At 41.4% G+C, this 25485-nt stretch overlaps 1 protein-coding gene across 9 annotated transcripts in view; it reads left to right on the top strand.

Moving 5' to 3' along the window:
- The window catches only part of TIAM1 (TIAM Rac1 associated GEF 1), a 186737-nt gene that overhangs the window by 59136 nt on the left and 102116 nt on the right, over positions 1–25485 (top strand). Inside the window, exon 1 of one of the 9 annotated variants that reach the window (XM_083438586.1) lies at positions 9939–10147. The exons of the other annotated variants lie outside the window; for them this stretch is intronic. The gene's annotated coding sequence lies outside the window, so the exon portion shown is untranslated. Of the gene's footprint in view, positions 1–9938; positions 10148–25485 lie in introns of those variants that run through there. 9 annotated transcript variants of the gene reach the window in all.

The raw sequence follows: 25485 nt of genomic DNA, 5'->3' as shown, positions 1-25485 counted from the left end.
TTTGCTTGACTACAGTCTAAGACAACATGTTTAGGACTGCAGCAAGAGTGTTATTGGCACAAAGGTGGAAACAACAGGAAATACCGACAATGGAAGATTGGAGGTCTAAGTTGTTAGATTATGCTGAACTGGATAAGATGACTGGAAAGATTAGGTACTTAAGAGACCAAAAGTTTACAGAAAACTGGGGGAAATTCGTTAAGTATCTGGAGAGTATAAGTGATGGACAAATAACGCTAGAAGGTTTTAAAAGAGCACTGTGAATATATGAGAGACATTGTCTAAAGGAAAGTGAAGGAAAAATATAATTAATGACAATGGTTAAAAAAAGAAATGCGGAAATTAAATATGGCCACGAAAGATTTGCGGAAAAGCTGAGGGAAGTCAAAAAATTAAGGACTAAGAGATGGAAATATGAAATATGAAATATACTTTGTTTGTTTGTTATGTTTTGTTGTAAATTAATAAAAATTATTTTTTAAAAAAAAAAGACAACATGTTTAGTTAGATCTTAGAAATTAACAGTGTTTGCACCATTTTGGAACTCTAGGGGGAGGTACAGGAAGAAAAACAGTTTGCCCACTGAAGCATTATAGAAGGAAGAAGCTTGGGGAATTAAGGTGAATATAAATATTAATGCCTTAATAAGTGGAAATGCTACCAAAAAGTACAGCTCTGCAAGGCTCTTGTAGACTTCCATTACTCCTCTCACAACGGTTAAACATTAGCCTCACAAGAGGGTGTTAACACAGCTGGTCTACAGCAGTTTTTTTGTGTAGAATTATAGATGCGCTCTTTAGGAAATTACATCACGCTCTGTGCCGTCTTTGAACCATCCTGAGCTCTGTTCTCCATTGCACATGCAGTTAACACTGGTAGTCAGTTTCTTGTCAGGCTTCCCTCCTGCATCTTGAATTCAGTATTAAATTGGATGCTCTCAAGTCAAGAACTTGCTCACTTAAGTTGATGATAATTACTTCCCTGCTGGTGTGCTGGGAGGGTAGGACTGAATTGGCTCATGGTCTAGAAGCAATTTGTTCAGGTCACCAAGGGCAGCATTCTTTGCATACCTAAACTTGTAGCATTGGGTTTCTTTTCCTTTCAATGTATGTAGTGCTTTTGATTTAAAACTCTAGCTATTTTTTCATTGTCAGAGAACAGGCCTGTACAAGGATTGTGGGCCGGCTGCAATCCCTTCCCTAACAATTTGTGGCCCCATTGGGAATTCCAGATACTAGCTGTTTGCGGTCTGTTTCCCACCTGCAGAGAAATCCATGCTGGTGGGGGGCGGGGAGAAGACAACTGTGATGGGGTACACCCATGGCAATTCAAAGTCAACACTTGTACAATGGAGAAAAGGGGAGTTTGCAAAGAGGCGGTGTAAAGAGAAAAGTGAGCCTACTTGAGAACAAGAGTGGACAGACATTCGGCTAATCAAATCTGCTTGGCTTTACTTCATTTGCAAGATCTACCAACCAGAGCCAGCTGCAAAAGATGTATTAGTGGTCCCTCTGGACCACATTCTTAACATAGGAATTTGTTTTCAGTACCAAAGGTGAGCTGAGGTCACAGGTTCTTAAAACACCAAACAACTTGGAACAAGGATACCTAGTAGACAGTATCCTCTGGTACAGATCAAGCCAATCTTCATGATCTTCCAAGAAGAAATCACTGGTTTTCTGACAACCAGTGGATTGTCACTGTGTGACAATGCAGAAGTGGCCCTTCTTGGTGATAGTGATTCAGAAGGTGGGTGGTAACTCATAAGGCAGAGACAGTAATGACATTTTAATGTCGCTTAGAAACTTTTATCTACCTAACCTTTACTAGACTTTTTTTGTACACTGTTAAGTTGTGATATACAGTTGTTCTTTGTGCCTATCTCATTTCTATTTACTGGTAGTTTCTAGGAAATGTTATTTTTGTTCTTTACTGTTTCTATGCAAACCGCTCAGAATGTTTTTTGTGTTGAGCTGTACCAAAGTTTTATAAATAAATAAAATCCAGCACACAAACACTGGGAATATGCTCTTTCTCAGTGACTTACCTTTAAACAATATTTATGCCCCCAATCAAAATTCAAAAATACTTAATACTAAGCAAACCAATGTTCTTTTGTCTTAAGTTACATTCCCATTCAGAAATACAGTATTTAATACTACTCTTATGAAATATAATGGTGATGTCACTTAAAAATAACTATTATGGTATAAATGCAATTTTAAAAGCCTTAAAAATAATTTTAAGTGTGTACTTGGAACAATTCAAACAACACACTCAAATTGTATCATTATAACTTCCCATGTGTTGAGTCTGGCAGCTCTGCCTTGAACACACTCATATTGAAGTTAGTTCCTTAGAAAACAGCTTTGCTGACTGCCAAATGAATCTGTTTTAGGGTCAAAGTGCCTGCCAGTTCTTTGCCAGAACTTAGCATTCCTTTTTCATTTTTGGAAACGGTTACTGGACTTCTAGGGCCAAGGCTATTTAGTTAAGCTGTTTGACAGTCAACATATGCACATTAAATGGACTGCAGGTATTGTGGAAGAGACTGACTCCCAGCTGTAGGGATATCGCGGAGCGGGGAGTGGGGTCCGGAGGGAGCACACTTCCCCTCCAGCAGGCAGCCACAGTCTGCCTGCACGCGTGACCTTGGGGTGCAGGGAACCCCCCCCCCCCAGACAAACCACAGCTGTCTGGTACATCGTTCCACCTATGTCTGACCTTTTGCGGTCTCAGAAGTCAGCGGTGTCCTGTCTGTAAGAATTATTTTTATTTGCAAATTTAACATGGGAAGGGAGGGGGTATAATTAAGGAAGAAAAGGAATATTCAGTTCACATTGCAAATTCAGTGGCAAATACAGTACTGTACATGGATCTTAAATGAAACATGCAAATTAATACAAGCCCTCCATTTGTCAGAATAGGTATCCACACAGAATCGATGCCTATGAGAAATGTGTTTGAATGAGCCAGTTCCTCAGACCATCGTTTAATATAGACAGTGGGTAGTTACCCTTCCAACTTTGAAACACAAGTCTCTTGGCCGCCACAATAAAATCCACTTTGGTTGCCCAGTTGTTAATCCCCATACTACGGGGATAGAGTTTAAAAGTACATGGACATTTGCAGATATCAGGGAATTTAGCCAATACAAAATGGATGTGATTAACTTCAAAGCAAATGGTATATATCACTCGCAAACCCACATATATGTTGTGGGCTCACCTCTTGGTCAGTCTTGGTTTGGGAAAGAAAAATAGCAGCTGTGTAAGAACAACAGCAAGTACAGTGGTACCTTGGGTTACATATGCTTCAGGTTACATACGCTTCAGGTTACAGACTCTGCTAACCCAGAAATAGTACCTTAGGTTAAGAACTTTGCTTCAGGATGAGAACAGAAATCGTGCTCCGGCGGTGCAGCAGCAGCAGGAGGCCTCATTAGCTAAAGTGGTGCTTTAGGTTAAGAACAGTTTCAGGTTAAGAACGGACCTTCGGAACGAATTAAGTTCTTAACCCGAGGTACCGCTGTACCACAAACCTTTTCTGCTTGTCATGTTCCAAGCAAAAACTATTTCTTGAGGGAAGATTGTCTTTGAATGTTTGAGCTACTGCTTCAGCTTCGAGGGGCCTGGTCTTAGGCACATATTGGAACCATTCCTGAACTAGCTGATAACCTTTTGCCTTGTGAGTGGGCTTGCACAGTCCCTCCTTCACTAGCCCACTCAGTTCCCTGTATGTAATTCCTTGTTTTTCTCTGTGGCTACCCAGAAAGTGTTCAATTTAAATACAAAGCTGCCTTGATCAGTGATAGGGAAAGTAAAGCCAGCCTTCGAGCCAGGAGTCAGATCCCGTTGGCAAAAATGTCCTTCCCAAATTGTCAACCTAGAGCTAACTCTCAGTAATGCTGTGCTGCTTTTGAAATCTAATTTATTTTTATAATTTTTTTTAGTTCAAGAAGCGTTTTACATAGGCAGTAGCTCTAGGGATGCAACGCACGATTCGTAGTTACTCCATCATAACTGGTCTGTGTGTAAAATACCTTGATTGGATGCCATTCCCCCCCGCAGCATCTCTTTCCTTGTGCTAATAGAGGAAATGAGATTACCCATTCCAGCCACCCGGTTACTTGCCCCTCTCCAAGCTCCACCGCACACTAAATCTTGTATGGAATAGCAAAGCAAAAGGCTTGTATATTTATAGCTTTAAAATGCTGATTGCTGTACACAAATTGCAGACAGAATAAAAGCAATAACAGTCATTTATGTTGCCTGTAATAAAACCAACACAGGTTGACAATTTAATTTGCATGTTCAGGCCTTAGTTTTGCAAGCCTTCAGCACATAAGGCATTCTACTCATGAGTCACCTCCACAGAGCCAGATCTCTTATTTTAAAACACAAGGAAGAGAGACCCTTTCAGATTTTCATTTGTATGCTGTGGCATTTTCTCTCTCTGTCTCTTTTGCCTTCCAGTTAAATCAACTGCTGAGATAGAATGGGCTGTCAAGAGTATTTGGAAAGGCCCTCTGTCTATTCTGCACTGGTTACACTGCACTGGTGTTGGGATTGCCTGCTTATAATATAAGTGTGGAAGTCTTTCTCTTCTCTGAGGAAACTAGCATGGCCTTTGCTGGAAGTATACTGAGACCACTTCGATTTTCTTTCCTGAGTGTAAGTGGGGTGGGATGCTTTTACTGAATTTTATAAAGGAGCTTTCGTTGGATGAAAACAAGAGCTACAGAACAGATGTTTCTGTTCTTGGATTATAAGTTGCGAAATATTAAATAGTTGTAATAGTTTTGCAAGATAAATGTATTTACAAATTTGAATTATAGTAACATAGGGGCTCACTTTACTGCTGAAGGTGTTTTACACCAGTTACACTGTTATGAATGATGATCACTAAGTGTCTATCTAAAAACAATGAGTGATGTCTAACATTACAGTATCTGACAATTTGTTTGTTTGCTTTCTGTCTTTTGCCCTGTCAGGGATTCAAGGTGGCTTACAGCTAAAACATAGAAAAAGCAATAATTAAAAAAACAATTAAACATTAATATATATGATCTATTATATACAGCTCTTTACAATAAAAACATCATAGTTCCAGGCCTTTCCTTAAAAAGAGTCAGTTCCTAAAAGCCTGTTGGAAGAAGAATGTCAAGAAGGACATGGACAAAGAGAATGATGCATCAGTTGAATGGGGGAGAGAGATTTTTTGGCAATCTTCTTTCCTGCAGCACCCTGAACCCTCTCCGTAAATCTCCCTAAATCTCTCCTGTGGGGTCTCCACCTCTCTGGAGCAGATTTAGAGAGGGTGTGAGGCACTGTGTGTGTGGAGTGAGGGAATCGCCAGAAATACCCCCCCACCCCATTTTGCTGACTGATTTTCTTTGTGTCAGCAGACAATCACGATCAGATACCACCCACAATCTCTTGTGGGTGAATATAAATTTAGGATCAACTTGACTAAAACGAAACAGTACTATATGGAATCAAACTCTGGTCTGCACATATTTATCCCCCCCCCCCACTGCCCTCGCCCGGTGCCTTCTGTACCCAGAAGGCAGATACAAGTACAAAATGCAACCAAATGAAGTAATAGTTTTATGGCTGCCAGCTGGATTTCCAGAAGAGCCTGGCAGCAGGCGGCCTCTAAAGACTTCCAAATGCAAACCCACGTGCAAGATAACTAATTGTTCTGAACTCAGTGCTCTGATTTAATAATGAAAAACTTGCAATATTTGGCATACTATTTAGCCTATATGTGTGTCTCTGTGTGTGTTTCTTTCTCTGTTTCTCTTTCTCTCCACACACACACACAGTATACATACACATGCACACTCAGACAAATTTCAAAGTAGGCACGATGAACCAAATGATTTATTTTTAATCAGGTGTGTTTACTGGGAAGTTTAATCATGATCTTTTCCTAGATAGCAAGCCAGAATCTGTTTTTGCCATTTTTAACCGACAGATACGTTCCATGTAACTGGTAGACATTAGAATAAAAACCTTTCTAATCACATCCTCCAATAGCTGTTGAATGTTCTTTCTCTGACGGCTAAATGAGAGCAGCTGGGAAAACCCAGCCAGATGGGCGGGGTATAAATTATTATTATTATTATTATTATTATTATTATTATTATTATTATTTCATAGACCTTATGGAGAGGATCCTGAAAATCACTTCTGTCTGGTAGCACTTTAGGCAGGGACTATAACATTTGTAAGCAGCGCTGCTTGCGCTGACCTGATTGTGTAGAGAACTACTACCACAGGCACATTCCCCAAACACCCAGTGCTTTTTTTCTGGGATTACTCAAAGGTACACAGCACCAGCACCCTTTTTTCTAGAAGAAAAGTACTGCAAACACCTATCAGCTTATTAGCAGTGCTGGTGTGCAGGTTCTTCACATAACTGGGGTGGTGTACCCATGGATGGGAAGTTTTTTTTTACAAAACCTGCAGCCTTCTCCTAGAGTACAGCCATATAGGAGCACACTTTGGTTTCTTTTTAGCTTTCATGTGAAAACTGTAAAAAAACATGAAGTGGTCTGGTGTCTAAGTCCCATAGTTAGTATCATATCTCAGCTTTGGGCTCATATTCAATCACCTCCCCTTCTGTATGTCTTAGTTCCTCTTCCTCATTTGAGAAAAGCCATAAGCTCTCTTCAAGGCTAAAGTGTACTGCACAGCCCCATCCTCCCCACTCCCCACCTTCACATGACAAGGCAGGGTTGGTTATCTTGTATGCCTAACAGAACTATAATTGGGATGTTTTATCCAAAGTAATAAGCTTTGGTTTGTGCTTTCTCTGCAACCCCAAAACGGTATACTGGGATGTGATCCTGGTTTGCAGCGGAGTTGCAAACCATAGTTTGTTGTCTGGAATGAAATTTTGAATTCTACCTTTTAGTAGTGACTTTCTCTCCTTGCACAAATAACCCATATCCTAGCCCTTACCATTAGAACTGCCATATCTGTCTGAAACACTGACACAAGCTCTTTGCATTGCAAGCCTGTAATGTATTTCCAGCTACAGTCTGTCCTTTTTTAGCACTTATTTCCTAAGCAAATTTTGGAATTGATCTCCAACCACATAACAATGATGCCTTCTGAGGTGCTACCGAAATGCAAAATATTTCTGTCTTGGAAGACAACACCACTATGTAAAACAATTTTGTTGATCGCCCCTTTTTTTAAAAAAAATGATTTTCATAGCAATGGTTGGAGTAATACATAACAAATTTGTGCTCGCCTTAATGATTAAAAGGCAGAGGCAGATGTGCCTCTGCTGTGGCTTTTGCCAGGATCCAGAAAGCCCATTTACATGTTGCCAAAGAACTGAATGCGCACAGCAGGGTTTTTGTTTTTTGTAAAACCCGCAGATGAGTGATTTAGTTTTTTTCAAAAGAGGTCTGCAGGATGGCTTGCCAGCCTGGTTTGGAGAAAAGCTTTTGCTGCAAGCTGGAATGGAGTGTGTGTGTCCTCTTGCAAACTCTGGAAAAAAATGTGTGAATGAGCCTTTTTTGTATTTTTTCCTCTTCCCTCAGTATTTGCAGATCAGGGTCTTTCTCAGCCTCACTTGCAGATGCTGGAGATTAAATCTGGGGCTGTCTGCTCTAGGCCTGGACGACATATCAATATATCACCCAGGACCAGTATGAGGAGCAGATCGAGATGTCAGCTTCACTCAGCGGAATATCGCTGGTGGAACTGCCACCACTCCTGAGTCCCTCTTCTAGTGACTTCCTCCTGTGAGCATTGCTAGCAGAGGGACTGAGGAGCGGTGGCGGTTTCGCCAGCGATATATCATACTGCGTAGAGGGAGAAAAAGGCTGTATCGGCAAGGCGTCAATACATCTTGTTCCTCCCCCTGCATCTTTAAACTGCTTGGCTGAGGAGTGTGCGCTTGCCATTCCCCTCAGCCGAGCAGTTAAAGGATCCCCCAGCCTGGCACCCCAGCTGAGCTTACTAGGCACTGGGGTGAAACCGCCTCAGCTTCTGCAGTGAGAGCTGTGGCAATTTCACGCGGCGGCTCACAGGCTGAGACCAATGTACAGTGGTACCTTGGGTTAAGTACTTAATTCGTTCTGGAGGTCCATTCTTAACCTGAAACTGTTCTTAACCTGAAGCACCACTTTAGCTAATGGGGCTGCCCGCTGCGTCTGCACAATTTCTGTTCTCACCCTGAAGCAAAGTTCTTAACCAGAGGTACTATTTCTGGGTTAGCAGAGTCTGTAACCTGTAGCGTATGTAACCTGAAGAGTATGTAACCCGAGGTACCACTGTAGATTGTTTTTTCAACATTGGGGTATATCGCCAGACCGTGATGTTTGGCTGGTGATATGCTGTGATGTTGAAAAGCTGACATCGCCCAGCCCTAGTGTGCTCTAGCACTGAGCCACAGCCCTTTGATTCCCCAGTACAGTGGTACCTCAGGTTACAGACGCTTCAGGTTACAGACTCCGCTAACCCAGAAATAGTACCTTGGGTTAAGAACTTTGCTTCAGGATGAGAACAGAAATCGTGTGGCGGCAGCGCAGCGGCAGCGGGAGGCCCCATTAGCTAAAGTGGTACCTCAGGTTAAGAACAGTTTCAGGTTAAGAACAGGCCTCCAGAACGAATTAAGTTCTTAACTCGAGGTACCACTGTAATATGGTTTGCAGTTTGCTGCAAGGAGAAAAATTAAGGTACAGAGAACAAACACCCAAAAGGAAAAAAACAGAGGCACCTACCACTTCCCAAAACGGATCCGTTAATTGGCCTTCTAACCATATTGTTCAGACCACAACTTCTCTGTCATTACAGGGAAGTGGTGTACTTTTAATGCCTTGGGGTAGAGGGTGGGAATCAGGATTTGACTAGTTCTGATTTCTTTTTGAATGGTGTAAAGAACTGTGTGGCGTCACAAATCTTCCTTTCAGTACCTGAAATATTTTCCCAATAAAATGTAAAGAAGAGAAGACAGGATTATAGTCATTAGGGCTCCTATAGCTTGTAAAAAGGTTTTCTTAACTATTTTCATTTTTGCAGGAAATGGTAGACTGCAGTATCTTTTATTACTGGCTAAGATGCATGAATGAAAAGGCTGGAAATCTGGCATTTCAGAGAAAATATTTTTTGGGTAACCTGAACATATAAGCACAGATTCATACAAATCCACACTTATACTATACTGATGTTCCCGTGAACTGGCCCTGCCCAATGTAAGTATAGTACTGCAGGTTCTGTTCTATGCCAGAGTTAGGGAACCTGTGGCCTTTCAGATGTTGTTGGGCTCCTAATTCCCATCAGTTGCAACCATTATGCCTAATGGTCAGGGATGACAGTCAGTGGAGACCAGGGCTGGAGAATGGAAGCACACTCCCAGTCTAAAAGAGCTTTCCCATCCCAACACCTGTAGTTTGTTAGGGATCCTGAGAGTTCTTAGGAAACCCTGCTCCCCCTCATAGCTAGAATTTTAAGAGTAGTTTGGAATCAATCCCTCTTCCTAGGGAACTCTGGGAATTGTATCTCTGTGAGAGGAATAGGGGTTTCCTCTCAGCACTCTTAACAAACTATACTTCCCAGAATTTTTTTTTTTTGGGGGGGGGGGGGGGATGAATGCTTCAAGTGGTCTGCTGCAGTTTCCCCGGTTTTCTCTCCCTTCAAAAGCTTTTTTTAATGTTCTGCAGTAAAGTCAGCTCCTTGTTTTAAAATTTCACATTTCATTGCTACCCAAATCAGAGGATGGCCTGCATTTCAAAGGCTCTGGAAGTTACTCCCAAGCCTACTTTTGCTCCAAATGATAGCGTTTAAGCAATGGGTTAACACATGACAGTGGATGCTAATTAGCAGGTGTTTCAGGGTGTGACAATCTGTTGACATTTATTAGGGTTCAGTTGTGTCTGTTCCCAGTGTTCTGTTTAAACATGCACCTACACTGAGTAGGCTGCATAACCCTGTTTTCCCCACCCTGTGTGTCAGGTAGAGATTTCTTCAGCGTGGTGTGGACACAGACAGGGTAATGTTGATCAAACACTTCACAGAGGCAGATCCCAAGGCTTGGATACGGGATTGCATTTTGAAGAGCATGTTGTCTCCAGTTTGTCTGGGAATCTGGAAGGATACTCTTCATCTAGTCTTGTGGCATAATTAGGGTAAGGAACTCTGCCAGAGCTGATATTAATAGGAAGATATAAAATTGTAATACTTTATTCATCACTCAGGTGTTTAATGTAGGCGAATGTGACTCTGTACCAAAGCAGCTTCGAAAAAGGGGGAATGGGAATGGGGGAGAAGCAAAACAGTTGAATTATAACTTGCTCTTCTTATATCAGCCTAATTAGTTTGAATGCATTTTGTCAGGCATAGGAGGTGTCCAGAAAAAGCCGTAGCCTTAACCCATGCTATGGAAAAGGTTTATTTTGAAATACATGGCAGGTGGACTCCTGGGCGTTAAAATATAGACAGTGCGGGTGGGGGGAGAATTTTTGAATACATGAACAGTTGAAGCAGTTAGATGTGGCAAGCCTGACGGTCCACGAGAAATTTGCAGGATGAAGTTGGTTTTATGGGTAATGAGCAAGAGCGGGTGTGTGCACGTGTTTATACAGCATGGGAAACGACAGGGCTGCTATACGTCCAGATTTCCCCAGACATTAGCGGGATTTCAAAGGCGGAATTGACATTCATGGGAAATTTCCGAAAAGTGGTGCTTTGTCCAGAATCTTAGGCAAGTCAGTTTTGGGGTCTTCCTTTAAAAAGATCAACAACTTTCAGGGTGTCCTAGTTTTTACTTTTTGAAATATGGCAACTCTAGAAAAGACATAGTACACTGTACACTTGGGGACAGCAGATAGCAGCCAGCAGAGCAGAGCAGTGCCTTTAGTTCTGCTGTCAATCCCTTCCCCCTAGTTATTTTTCTGCTGTTCCTTTTCTTTCTCTACTTGCCTATAGCTTTGCTCTTCAGACTGTTGTAGGGAGAAGGAAAAGAGATGCAGTTGGAAACGCCAACAGGTCACTGAGGTGAGAGAATTGCTCTCTGTGTCTCACTAAAAGTAAAACTTGTTCCAACCTTATATTGCACTACTTGAGAAGAGAGGCAACCTGTTGAATACTTTGCTACTCTGAGATTGTGTATTTTTGGCACCATGCTCAGGATCTACTATGAAGTCTGGACCCGGCATGCTCTTGGACATGGGCTGATGGAGTGCCATTTTGGTGTTTATATGGAAAGTTTACAAGTTGCGTGCAAAACTGTATAGCCCAGGTAGTAAAAACACTGCATTTTAGCTAGGATTAATGTGGCAAGAAAGGCAAAGGGGTTTGGTCCCTCAGTACACGCGAAGGCTTCTACCAGACTATCTCAACTTCGCTGGCCGTTTAATAGGATGAGCGAGAGTCTGGAAAGGCCTGTTCTCAAAATACTGCGGGCATGAGCCAACAAGTCATTGTTTTGCCTTCAAGGGCTATCGGCAAGGGTGTTGTCAGTCAAACTCTCTACTGTGAACCTACCCCAACTGGTATGTGTCACTCGTTATTTTAGAACATGCTCAGACTATAGTATGTCATCTCTATGAATCACCTCCCTTTGTCAGACTTGAACTGTAGGCATGTCTGCTGGGCTTACAGCTGATTCTCACCAGAGAGGAAAGGTAAGTTAATTACCTTTCTCAAATGCATGGCCAAGGAAAGAGCTATTTGTCTCCATCAGAACATTTGGCTTTTGCATGGGCCTAAATAGGATGCGGGTGGCGCTGTAATCTAAACCACAGAGCCTAGGGCTTGCTGATCCGAAGGTCGGCGGTTCGAATCCCCGCAACGGGGTGAGCTCCTGTTGCTCGGTCCCAGCTCCTGCCAACCTAGCAGTTCGAAAGCACGTCAAAGTGCAAGTAGATAAATAGGTACCGCTCTAGCGGGAAGGTAAACGGTGTTTCCGTGCACTGCTCTGGTTTGCCAGAAGCGGCTTAGTCATGCTGGCCACATGACCCGGAAGCTGTACACCGACTTCCTCAGCCAATAAAGCGAGATGAGTGGCGCAACCCCAGAGTCATCCGTGACTGGACCTAACAGTCAGGGGACCCTTTACCCTTTAACTTTAAATAGGATCAAGCTCTGTGTCAGTATAAAATACATGCAAGATATACTACTCTACCTGTAGCTTTGCAGTCATTCTCTTTGCACCTGTTGGCATTTATTTTTGGTATGCCTTTTACCCCTTAATGTTGAAAGGTCAGATTCTCTGTGTTTTCCTTCATCCGTTAATTAAAAATGAGCCAAAGGTCAAATTGACATGACTCCCTTTGTTAGCTGTGTGTTGTTGTTTTTTGAAGTGCTCTCCAGAGGAAGATCACATCAGTTTATATAGGCATCTTTGGTAGCACAAGACTCTAATAATGACTTTACAAAATGGTAAGGCCAGTTGGATATGATATTGCTGTTTGTTGTGACAAAATGCAAATGAAGAGAGTGCTGACAGCAAAAAGGCGTTTTTCCCTTTTTCAATTCAAAGCCAATTTTAAATGGACCTGCTGTCATTTGTTCTCTACCAGTTGCGGTTGGTGGGAATATTTCTCCTCTTAGGAGTGTGTGCCTACACTTGCTTAGCTGCTAGACTTTGCTTTTGATTTGGAATAGATAGGACTTCTCCATGGAACTGCAGTGTCGGCAATGCTTGTGTTTCTGGATAATGAATGATACTCTTTTCCGTCTTGTGAACTTGTAAATATTTAAAGTGCCCTAGTGGCCCAGAACACAGGAGTGCGTTATAACAATTTGCATTTTACAGCCATCAGTATGACTAGTGCCTATAAATAACCGACTGTTATTGCACTTGTAAGTCCTTTTTATTAGGTTTGGCTTTCAGGGACCAGGGTTAAGTGCATACAAGGGCTGGGTAGAAATCATTATGTTTTAGCTGTTTTAATGGGGTTTTAAGTAGGTATTCCGTACATCCATTTTTTTTTCATTGGGATTTTGGGAAGAGAATTTTATGCTTAATTTTTAAAATCTCTAATCCAGAGTCAGGCAGCATGGGGCCTTCCAGATGTTGCTGGACTGCAACTTCCAGCACCTCTGGCCATTGGCTATGCTGGCTGAGGATAATGGGAGTTGGAGTCCCACAACATTTGCAGGGTGCCACATTGGCTACCCCTGCTGTAATCCATCAAGCTTGGTAAGTAAGGTTAGATAATCAAAAAGCCTGTGATGGTTTTGGTTGTGGTCCTCCTCCTCCATCCCATCACTGCCCCTACAGCTTCTCACTGAATACACCTCTGTAGCAGCAAGGCTGACTTTGATGAGGAGGACTTCTGTGTGCTGGGCTGCTCTCGTCTAGTTTGTGTCAAAGGGAAAGGTGGTGGAGGAGGAGGTCCTTAGGGGGCTATAGGTAAAGTGTTTGCAGTGGCGTGAAAATTGAGAAATTAGTGGAGAAATGTGGAACGCAAGCTGCCTGTGAATGGGATTATCATAGTACATGTATGTGTGTATGTTCATGTGCATCTTCTTAGAACGATAAAATACTTCTTCTTTTTGCATAACCATGGCCTTACTAAACATATTTACACCAAACAGTTGGAAAATTAATCACTCATTGTTTTTGATGCAGCTGAATAATGTAGCTTCCCCTCTGAAATAACATTCAGATTAGCCCCAGGAAAATTCTAAGAATACCACGAGTTGTATATCCAACTTTATGTGTCTACAAGTTCCACTCATGCCCTGGGACTTCCCCTTCGTCTCATTTCCTTGAGCGCCCTCAGAATCTGCCTCCCGGGTCTTCCAATCCTCTAGGGCATATTTTGAGAGTGTGGGTTGGCTGCAGGGGAGAGATGAAGTTTTCTTGAGCAAGTGGCAGTCTGTACTAACAGAACAACAACATTGGATCTGACCCCAATGCTTTAGCTTCTGTTGTAGATTTTGTTAAGAAATATGAGGTTTATTATTCAGTGTCTTGGTAATAATATTTCACAATCAGTGTTGCTCATTTTCCCAACCTGAATTTAAGCTAATGTTTGTGCTGGGCTTTCTTTTATTGGTTGAGTGAAGCAAGGCCTTTGATTTAACTTGACCATTTGACATCCAGAGTTATCACATGTCAAAGTGCATGGTTATGCACGATAGAAAGGGCATTAAGGCTGCAATCTGTGCATGCTTACCTGTGAACAACCCCCATTAAACACCATGGAGCTTCCTTCCAGATAGAATTGTGCTGTGATTCATTTTGCAAGCACCATTAATTATGTTAAAAGTCGAATCTACCCATTTATATGCATTGCTGACTTGTCCCCTGCAAAATTGTTTGCTATCTTGTTGTTGTGAGCTGCCATCACAACCGCTTGTTACTGGTGTGGGAATAAACCATACAGTGTGGAAAGAGTTGCATGATGAGCCAGTACGCAAAGGTTGCTGAATGGAGTAGCCATCACACAGAGATCGTTTCAAGTAGCAATAATGTATGATGGTAATATTGGAAAATCTCAGTTTTTATGGCAGATTTGTGTAGTTGTATTCTCAGTACTGAAACCCCAAAGTTCCACTTAACATTCCAAGTAATTTATCGTGTCAGTTGGATAAGGATTTTCCTGGGTTTCCTTACAGTCTCCTGAATCAGCTGCATTTCAGAATGAAGTTAGGAAAAGCTCCTATGTGAATTAATCGTGCAGTATTTCAGAGGAAGAAAGTGGAAAATGTCTGAAAATTGCTTATCTGTGCTGCTGTTTTGGTGATCATTGCATCTCACTCATGTGCCTTACAGTTTCACAACCAAATTCCAAATTCACACTGCCTTGTGTACGAAAAACTATTGCCTATAAGGTGAGATTCTCCCCAACAGAAGGAGTAGTATGTGTGGTTGTATTCATATCTCTTTGACTTACATGTAGTTCAGAGGAACTCACATATAGTGTGGTTGTGTACATATATAGCTTGGATGCATACAAAACCTGGATTCAGTTCCATCCTCTGTAGCAGCAGAGTTGGATAATGCACACCACATGAATAGAAGAAACAAACCAGCACAAGTGGTTGATGTTGTATTGTAGGGCTCTGCTATAGAGATGATGGATTGTGTGATATGCTTGGGGCAGTAGCTGGAAGCATGTTGTGTTCAGTGGGTTTTTAATACAAGATGGTAATTACATATCTGTTCACTGCATAGTTCCACAAACTGAAACTGCTACATGTACTGCTCTAGGCTTAGGTTAATAAAGGGATGGAAAATGTTGGAAATCCTGGTATGATTTTTCAAGGTCCTCCATTATGTAGGTCTAGGTGATGTATCTCAGGTGCAGAAGATGCCTTTTGAAGATAGAAGCTGAAGAAGTATTGTTTGAAGTCAGCCATGAATATGATAGCATACCATTGCAAAATGAGTCTGCATGGTAGTGTCACCAACCTGAATAGACCTCCTCAAGGGAAACAATGGATAGAGAAGAGAAAATGGCAAAACTTGGTGGTCAGATGAATTATGGCATCATCAGAGATAAAATTTCTTGTAGCCTTCCATTTTGTGGGAAATGTTGGTGCATAGAATTCATGGCTGCCTAAATAGTATTCACCAGCGTACTGTCACTAGACTATAGCTTCCTAAGGAAGATAGTGGTATCTCCTAAATAGAATTGCCTATTTGGGGGTGAGTTTCGGGTGGTAGTTGGAAGGCCTCAGATTTGGTCCGCAGTCATACCTCAGAAGTTGAACGGAATCCGTTCTAGAAGTCCGTTCAACTTCCAAAACATTCGGGAACCAAGGCACAGCTTCTGCAGGACTGCAGGAAGCTCCTGCAGCCAATCGGAAGCTACGACGGACGTTCGGGTTCCAAAGAAAATTTGTAAACTGGGAACGATCACTTCTGGGTTTGCAGCATTTGGGAGCCAAAACGTTCATCTTTCAAGGCGTTCCACTTCCGAGGTATGACTGTATTGGGGTTTGTCTAAAGATTTATTTCTGTATATCGTTAGGAAATAGTGAAGTTGGTTACAAAGTTCTTTTCCATATTCCCCAGCAGGTCCTCCAGATGGTGATGACCTGTTAAATGTGGTGTTGGAGAGTCGCCTCTCACCCTCCCATGCATAGTCCCAATTTGTTTATGATGACCACAGTCCTCTTTTGCCAGACTCATGTTTATGATGTCAGAATTGTTTCTCAAGCTCTATGTGGAGTCATATTCTGCATGACTGAGGGAATATAATAAGTAATGCTATTTTCCAAATAAAACATACAGTAAAAAAATAAGAATTCTTGTCTGGTGTTCTGACCATCCAGCACTTTCTGTGCAGGGCTGCTCTTCCTGGAGTACTAAGAACATGGCTCTGTATTGGCACACTGTTCAGTGATGTGATGGAAGTATTCTTTGAGTCTTAGAAACAAACCTCCAGGTCAACCTAGAACTTTTTGATATGTGTGGATCTAGTGAGGAAGAAGAACATTTCCCAAGATAGAACATTATGCAATATGTGGGAGGGAGTGGAGGAGTAGGAACAGGAAGTGCAAGTGACTCGCTGCTTTTTTTTTGTATTCTTCTTCTTTGTATGTTCCAAAACAGAAGCTTCACATCACTTCTCCCACACTCCCTGCAGTGAGAAGCACAAGCTCTCAATGTGAGAACAGTTTGCATGGGGGACAGATTTCCTCTAAAATGCTTCAAGGATTATAGCTGTAGGATTATTGTGGAAATGAATGGGGCTATAGCTATGTCATTCATTCAAGGGTGTATTGGAGACTAGAGATCTTAGACTGAACCTCTGGGCATGCCATTCGTTCTGCCATGGTTTGGCAGGAACATCATAACCCCTAATCCAACTCCTCAGGCAGGAGCAGCCCACCTCCTCTTTGTTTTGACTTTTCCTAGAGATTACTTGGCTTCAGTCTGTTGCTCATGGGGCACATGTGTGAAAGCCGCTGAAGTGCCATTCCAAGCCTTTAGCCTTTCTCTTGGGTTGCTGTGTTTTTCAGTGACTGGCTAAACCCGCTGTTACAGGCATCCCTATTCAAGAGACCCTGCTGAGGTGGTGTTTGTGAGTATTTAGATTTGAGGAAGTTGAAGACGATCCCAACAGCCTGCTCTCTTCTGCATGTGAAAAATGCAAAAGCAAAGCCTTGACTACAGAGAGGGGGAGGAGAGGGGGATGAGAGAGAACCTTTTAAACACACCCAAATGACCCATCTCTACTTAGCATGAAACTTAGCAAGTTACACCCACATTCTGAGCCAGAAGCGGAATGAAAGACTCACGCTTCCTCATTTTTTGTTGCTGGCTGGATCTGAGTGCTTTGTGAAATGAGACCAGAGGATATGTTGGTGCTACTGATAATGGTAAGTGGTTACCTTTGTAAAAAGAAACTCTGATAATTCTCCTGTTGGATATAGTTTATAGCTCTTTTTTTGACTCCCTCCCTCTGTGTTTGTGTGTGTACACACACTATGTGTTGTGGTGTTGGTTATGTGCTGACAGAATTATAACCCGCATGGTTCTTTCCTCTGTGCTGAAAAGGAGGCATACCTCCCTCCTTCATGTACAATTAAAAGGTGCATTCTTTCCGAAGCATTTATGCCTCTTTGCAGGGCAGTAGCAGGAAAAGGCACATGGTTTTTGAATGTTAAGAAGTGCTGGATTTAGTAGCAGTATTTCCTGAGAGAAAGAGAGGCGTCTCATGTTACTCATTAAAGATGCACCTCTTCCCAAAGCTGTCTGGCTCCATAATTACCAGTTACCTTCTCTAGAACAGTTGAAAGCCGTCTTGTGAAAATTTCCAGTATCGCTCACGATCCTGTTACGAGTAGTGAAATCTTGAAAACCGGGAAGGTTGTTTCTACAGCATTTACACATGTAACGACGGGCTCTGGTCTGCTGCTGTTGGACTTTCAAACTATTTCTGAACGCTGCAGGTCATTCTGCAGGGCTACTCTGAACTTTATTAAGGCAACCCCTAACTTTTGGGTTAAGGCAACACAGCCGTTTTGTAGTATGATTGTTTGTATGAGATATTGAAGCAGTGGTTCCCAAACTTTTTTGGAGGCTGCTGCCCCCTTGGTTCCACAAAATCCCCCAGTGCCCTTTTCCCTGCTTATAAAAAGTATTCAGGTTAGCAGTTTGCATTTAGTTTCTTTTTTATTTATTAAATTTGTATACCACCTTATATCCATAGTTCTCAGGGCAGTTCACAACATAAAATTCCCATATAGAAAACACAAAATGCACAATAAAAATAAGAACAGAAACAAACCAATAACCCTCCCCCCTTCCACAGCACAATTTATATTGACTAGATGTCAATCAGCCCAAGGCCGGGTTGAAGGGGAGTGTTTTTTTGTCTGGCACCTAAAGCTGTATAATGAAGGCACCAACTGAACCGCCCTGGGGAGAGCATTCCACAATCAGGGAGGCACTGCAGAGAAGTCCCGTTTGTAAAGTGATACAAAAAGAAGAAAAAAGGAAAAAGAACAAAACACAGAACTGTGTAAAAGGGGGGGGGGGGACATTATATAAATATATACAAAAAATACCCTAACCCATACATCCTTTTATAAATTTGATATTATTATCCTAATACTAAAGAAATATTAATAGTCTACTACATTTTGTATTAATACTACATTTTGTATTAATACCACATTTTGTATAGGGACGCTGGTGGCTGTGGTCTAAACCACAGAGCCTAGGGCTTGCCAGTCAGAAGGTTGGCAGGTCAAATCCCCACGACGGGGTGAGCTCCCGTTGATTGGTCCCTGCTCCTGCCAACCTAGCAGTTTGAAAGCACGTCAGGTGCAAGTAGATAAATAGGTACTGTTCCTGTGGGAAGGTAAACAGCGTTTCCATGGGCTGCTCTTGTTCGCCAGAAGTGGCTTAGTCATGCTGGCTACATTTGTCTGCGAACAAATGCTGGCTCCCTCTGCCAGTAAAGTGAGATGAGCGCCGCAAACCCAGAGTTGTCCTCTACTGAACCTAATGGTCGCTGTACATTTACCTTTACATTTTGTATACATTTGTTCCAAATATTGTTGTATTTATCCAAGCAGAGTCTATGTCTGTAAGCAGTCCATTCATAGGTTGCAAGTGTTATCATATTTATCAATCCACTGATTAAAGGAGATAATATCTTTACTCTTCCAGTTCATCAATATCAGCCTCTTGGCTACCATTAGAACACGTAAAAATAAATTTTTGTTGTACAGTTGTTAATTTCCATATGGTAGGTATATAGTTCAGAAGAATATTCTCTGCTGATACTTGTGTGATATTATATAGCTACAGTTTAGCTGGATTCCAAACGTCATCCATTGACTCGGTACTTTGTCACCTAGAATAATTTCTCAGGGGCAGAGACAGAAAATACATTTTCTGTATAAAATACAGAAAATACATTAAGACAGGTGATTGCTGCTTGTGACGCTTCATCTGATTATCTCAAAACCCCATTGTCAAGACAGTTATTCATTTTAGAAGCGTTACATTCCTGGGCTGATCTAAAGAGGATTAACATTTTCTTTTTTAAAAAGCCTCTGAGAAATGCTTGTGTGGGTGTGTCACCTCATCTTGAGCTTAAAACTGATAATTTCATTTTGAAATGCCCCGAAAATTGCTGTGGCAATTATGTGCTTAGGTATGGTAGCACCTATAAAAAGCTTTATTTAGAGCACTTTTCCTTACTAGTTGTTTCCTCAAAAGTACTGTGCAAATGTTATGAAAGTGACCATACATTTCATGGGGCTTGTGTAGGACGTACTCTAGGTAGCTGTCAGGGCCATACTTTCCAGCTTTTACATATATGGAACTGGCTCTTGTGATTCTCCTTTCTATGGAGTCAGTGGTAAAGTATTACTGGTACTGCATGTCTAGTATCTTAACATCCTCAGTAACACTGACTTCCGCTTGAGACAAAAATGCACTATTTTAAATATGCAAACTTGGTTTTACTATGCAGTTTTGGTTTGTTGATATGAACAGTGGTTATTTGCACACGAGGGGATGAGGTGACAAGCTCCCAATTGTGTTTTGGAACAGTCATTTTGCCAATTCATCCATATATAGCAAACCATTAATTTTGGATTGCCCAGAACATGGCTTGCCATATTTGAACCAGAATCTGATCCAACTTTTCTAGTTATGTCTGAATTGGGCCACTGAATGGGGTGAGGTGTTAAGAGGAACAGCTCTAATCTACTTGTTTACAGAACCATATTCATTGGCTATTATCCCAGGTTGGTTATCTGGATATTGCCTAGAAGATTCCAGTGTTGTTCAGCCATCCTTTTACTTTCTTCTTCTTCTTCTTCTTCTTCTTCTTCTTCTTCTTCTTCTTCTTCTTCTTCTTCTTCTTCTCTGTCTTGGGTCATTCACAGATTCTTCCCTGTGCACCTATTAGCCTACAAGAAATAAAGGCCTGGGTCTTGTCTTCTAATCTAAGGATGTAGGCAGCATCCTCTCTCCTTGTTCTTATTTTGAGTTGCAAACTTTCAGTTCACATCATTTGATTTTCTTCTTGACTGGTGCATCCCATATTTCACTGTTGGCTTTCATGGCAATTTGGGGCATTCCTAAACATCGACCAAGAGTCTTTCGGCACCCTTAAAATCAACAAAATAATTGTGTCAAAAGCTTTCATGGCCTAGAGTAAACTTCATCAGAAATATCCCACAAAAACCTTTTCCATAATCAATCTGTTCATTTTTATGGTGTCACCTGGTATGTGCCCCTGTTTCAATGAATGCTCAGTCTTACCCTGATGCTGTTCACCTGTGCTTTATTATGAAAACTGATCATGCAAGAAAACCTGATACAACTAGCGATAAAGCTCTCTGGGTGAAATGGCAACTCGTCAGCCGCTTGCATTTTTAATCCGTTTTCGCTTTCGTAATAATAATTTGTAAATCACAGCTGAATCCAGAATTAAGCGACCACAATGCTTAAGAGCAAGTGTGCAAAGGGGCAAGGCTTACCATTGTTTCCTTTTAAAGTGTATTTCTGGACTGTTGATTGCGTAGGGGGAGGGGAGGAGTGTGTGTCTAGCATGTTCCAGTGAGTTTTATGGAACAATAATCCATTGCTAGATGAGAGGAATAAATTATTAATAGACTATAGCGTTTCAGCATTCTTGCATGGAGATATTAAGGAGGTCAGAATACAGAGCACTGAACACAGGATTAGCAGAGTCAGGCTACAGATACTGCAGAACCGGAGGGAAAAAGTTACACAAATCCCTTAAACATTTATAATTTAATTACGGTTGGGAATGGAATTGTACTTCAGCATTACTGCATTTAGACTCAGAATGCAGCTTGCCTTTAAATATTTACTGCTGGCTATACCCCCTCAAATAAACAAATGTGAAGATTTCCCTTCTTTAGCTCAGCAGGTATGTTCTCTTTTGGTTGTTTGGCTGCTCTGTGGGACAGTCACAAGGCTTTCAAGAAGTCAGAACACAAAACAATTCCAACAAATCCAGCCCAAAAGGGGGTTGTTTGATGAAACTCTGTGCAAATGTGGGAAAATGATAATCTACCTCACTTGATTGTACTTTTCTTTATATGAAAGGGTGGATTTCTTTGTTTAGAAATGTTGAAGGTTTGGACGTTGTTTAGCCTAGTGTTAAATCCTATAGACTGCAGCAGGATTAAAGCATTTGTGTATATCTCCCTCATACTTGCTTAACTGGTTGGATCATGATCTCATGGAAAGTAAGTATGTTAAGCCATATTCTGTCTACCGTTTTTCATAGCAGAAGCAGATAATATGGTAATTCTTGGGTATATTAGCTTCTACCAGTTCAAGAAATGTGTCTATAATAGTAGCAGCACTTAAGGAAGGGTTAAGAAAAACAGCCTAGTGTGGAAAGAGGAAAAATACTCCGCAACGAGTATAAAAAGCACTGAAGTGAAAACACTACTACAGTTCCCTCAACCCACAAGGGTGGTAGCTGTTGCTAAGCTCAGTTGGCTGGAGTATGGTACTAACAATGCCAAGGTTGCAGATTCAGTCCCTGTAAGGGACAGCTGCATAGTCCTGCATTGCAGGTGGTTGGAATAAATGATCCTTCCAACTCTGATTCTATGCAATATCTATGAAATATCCCTGACCATTGGCCAAGCTAGTTGGGAGTGATGAACTGGGAGTTCAAAACATGATAGTAGAAACCCTCACTTTCCCCCTACACAGATATTGGTAGGATGTATCACTTGTGTTGAGATGGAGGGGTTTTTTCCTGAGTCTCTGTGGAGAGAGATTTCTCATGTTGCATTGAGCTTTGGGGCTATCACAAGAGTGGAGAGTCCTTTGTCCTGCTCCAAAGCCCTACACAATATGAGATACCACCCTCCCCTGACTACTCTGTTACACACACACACACACAGCATAGGGGGTAGGAGAGAGAAGTGGTGACCATAAATTACGCCAGTCTAGGGCCCCCAATTATTATTTTATTTTATTTTGTGGGGGAACTGCTTAATTAGAAAGTGCTCCAAGCGTCTGTAATAATGCAAAGCTACATCTGCATCTTGTAGATTGCCTTTGTTTCATACGAGGCGGATGATCACTGTTCTTGGCTAGCAGTGGTTGAGTATAGGCATACAACATAAGGAACTGTCCTATAGAAAGGGGCTTGGGTTTCCTCCAAGCAACAGTCATGAATAATGAAGGTATAGGTTTTCACTGCTGTAATGGCATACCAGGGTGGCTTATGTGAAGTCTAAGGAAAATGTTGTAACATTGCTTTCTTGGGGTTCAGTAAGAACTTGAGCAACAGCTATCACCCTGGGAATAGTGAGGGCTCTTTGAGAGTACAGTTTTGTGGATTGGGGCTTTTAATACACTGGGGCCTGTTGGTCTATCATTCATCAGCCTGAGGCATGAATAAAGCCCTGCTCACTTTGGTGTATATTCTAGCATATGCATTTGTGAAGAAACTCTTGTTAAAACTTTTGAATGATAATGGCCAAGGCCTAGGGAAAGGCATCTGTTAGACAGGGAGTGGTCAGGTCAAACAGACCTGAAATAAAACCATTGAGATAAAAGAAAGGCCTCTGTAATGAAGATCCCCCAGAGTTACAAAGTCAGTAGGAAATTAAAAGCCTTGAGGTAGTTTTGCTATGTAGTTAAGCCAGAAGCCACAAAGACCAAAAGCACCACTAAACGTCTATCTAGTGATGACACGTTAACCCACAAAGCTTGCCTTCATCTTTGGGAACTTCAAACACAGTTGCTAAGAACAACTTTTTTTTGTGGGGGTAATGGGGGAGAGGATATGAAGGCAGAAAAAGTGAGAGTCATAAGTGCCGTATTCTGATATTTATTTGATTCTATTTATAAATTGTTTCCCATTTTAAAAAATCATGTTTCAATTTCACAATCAGTAAGTAACTCCAGCTCCAAACACAGGGACAATGTGAGTTGATTAGAACTATTCATTCTAAAGTTATTACAAGATTTGTTCATATACTAAGGAAATTGTGGGTTTTTAAAATCTTTATTAACTTGAATATTGCTAAATTATGTCTACTTTGTTTCCATAACCAATTATTAGTACTCAGAACTCCAAGGCACTGATAGCAGTATTCAGCTGCTTAGTTCTAAACACATGCCCATTCATTTGGTTTCATATCAATTTTGCAGCTTTCCCTATCCCTAGTGCTCAAGAGGGCTGAAACATGTTCTTAATATTTCCAGCTTTTCAAGGAAGGCCTACTTGTGCTCCCTGAGCTGGTATTCAAAGGCAGTATGCCTTGACATTGCAGGCACATAGTCTAGTAGTCAACTGACAGCCTTATTCTCCATGTATTTCTCTAACACCCTTTATAAAACCACCACTACATTGTGTGGTAATGAATTTTGTAGTGTGCAGTTTGTACAGAGTCTATCCTGAATCTTCCAACATTCTGCTTTGTTGGATGACCCCAGGTTTATATTATATGAGAGGGAGAAGGAAAAATAATAATCTCTATTTACCTTATGCACAATATTTTAAAAGAGTAATTAGAGGTGAAAATGTGTGTAGACAGATAAATATATAGATATAGTTTTGTCAGCTGTGTCAGGGATCAGATGACCAGGTCACAGCAGTTACGGTACTATTTGGGGACAATATTGTTGCAGTCAAAGCACATTACTGGGAACTAGGATCAATTAAACCCACATTTCCCTTTCCCAATAGAGTTGAATATATATAACGCAAATTTGCAGATTTTTTTGCTTTTGCTTATATATGCAGATTTAGAAATAATTATTATAAATTTCTAGTGGGAAAGACTGTGGCCAGGTGACCTGTGTGTCTGCTCAGTCTGTTGTCGAGTTACTGTTCTGGTTTGCCTTTGCTCTGGACTTAGACTAGGCAGCCTGGGCGATCCTCTGCAAGGGAGAACACCCTAGTAATGGTGCTAAGAACTACCAGGAAAACCCTCAAAATCCAATGCAAATTATTTCTTCATATCAATTAATTTAGTAGAAGATCATTGATGGCCATAGATTATATGATATTACCATTTAAATTTTTTAAAATGCACTTTGTGAGTTTAATTAGTTATCTTTAGAGAGTCATTAGCCATTTTTCATTCCAAACTTTGTGTTTTCAGCCTCCAGGCTATGCAGTTCATGATCACCCAAAGTATTCTGTTGGTGCCTTACAAGTTATAAATTATTGTGAGAATGTTTCTTTATGTATAATGCTCCTTGAAACCCATCAATTACAGCTCAGTAGTTATGAGTAGTAAGAGATTTAATTAGTTAGCTTGTATTTTAGAGTTGCCATGGAGCATCTGAGCTTATATTTATTGATGGTTGCTTTTGTTGAAACAGATCAGAATACTAACTAATTTGCAGACAGCATTGTAATTATTAAGGGTTATGAGCACTGTTTTTTGTTTTTTGGGGGGGGATGACATTTGCCCGGTTCTAAATACGAGCAAAACAATGCTGAACTTGTACTACTGTGCTCACAGATTCATTGTGGCCTAGCTTTCAAACTTATGTACAGCCTTTCACATAGGAATGTCTAGAGCCAGCCTTGCAGATAAGGGCTGAAATAGGACATGCTTCAGCAGACCCTGAGTCTGGGAACCTAACTGAAAAAAGCAGTAGGTCAAGCTGTGGTTTGTAGAGGTAACAAGTAGGTATGAGGTTCTCCAATCCTTCGCCTGTCGCCCTGGTTATTCTGCACCCACTCCTTCCACTCTGATTCCCAGACACATGTTTGGCATGGTGGGGTGTGGGAGGGCTGCAGAGGAGAAATGTCTGGTGTATCTATCCCCCACCCTCTCCTTTTCCTCTCAAAATCATGGTCTTCATCCACCAGGTATCTAGTTTGGCCTTAAGTCAACAGATGTACTGCCTACACATACATGCCTACTGTTTAGCAACAACTTTTCTAAATATTTTTTTCTTGACACAAGCAGGGTTTGAAATTAGCAGGTCACCAGACGTATTTTGTGCCTAAAGATTATCCCATTTGCAAGCACCTCAAAAAGTCTGAGTGGCATTTTTGCACCTGGCTGACACTCAGAGATTACTGAA

This window comes from Podarcis tiliguerta (genome assembly GCF_965153285.1).
Source record: "Podarcis tiliguerta genome assembly, chromosome: 4".
Taxonomy (NCBI): Eukaryota; Metazoa; Chordata; class Lepidosauria; order Squamata; family Lacertidae; genus Podarcis; species Podarcis tiliguerta.
This window is presented reverse-complemented; position numbering and strand designations above follow the sequence as displayed.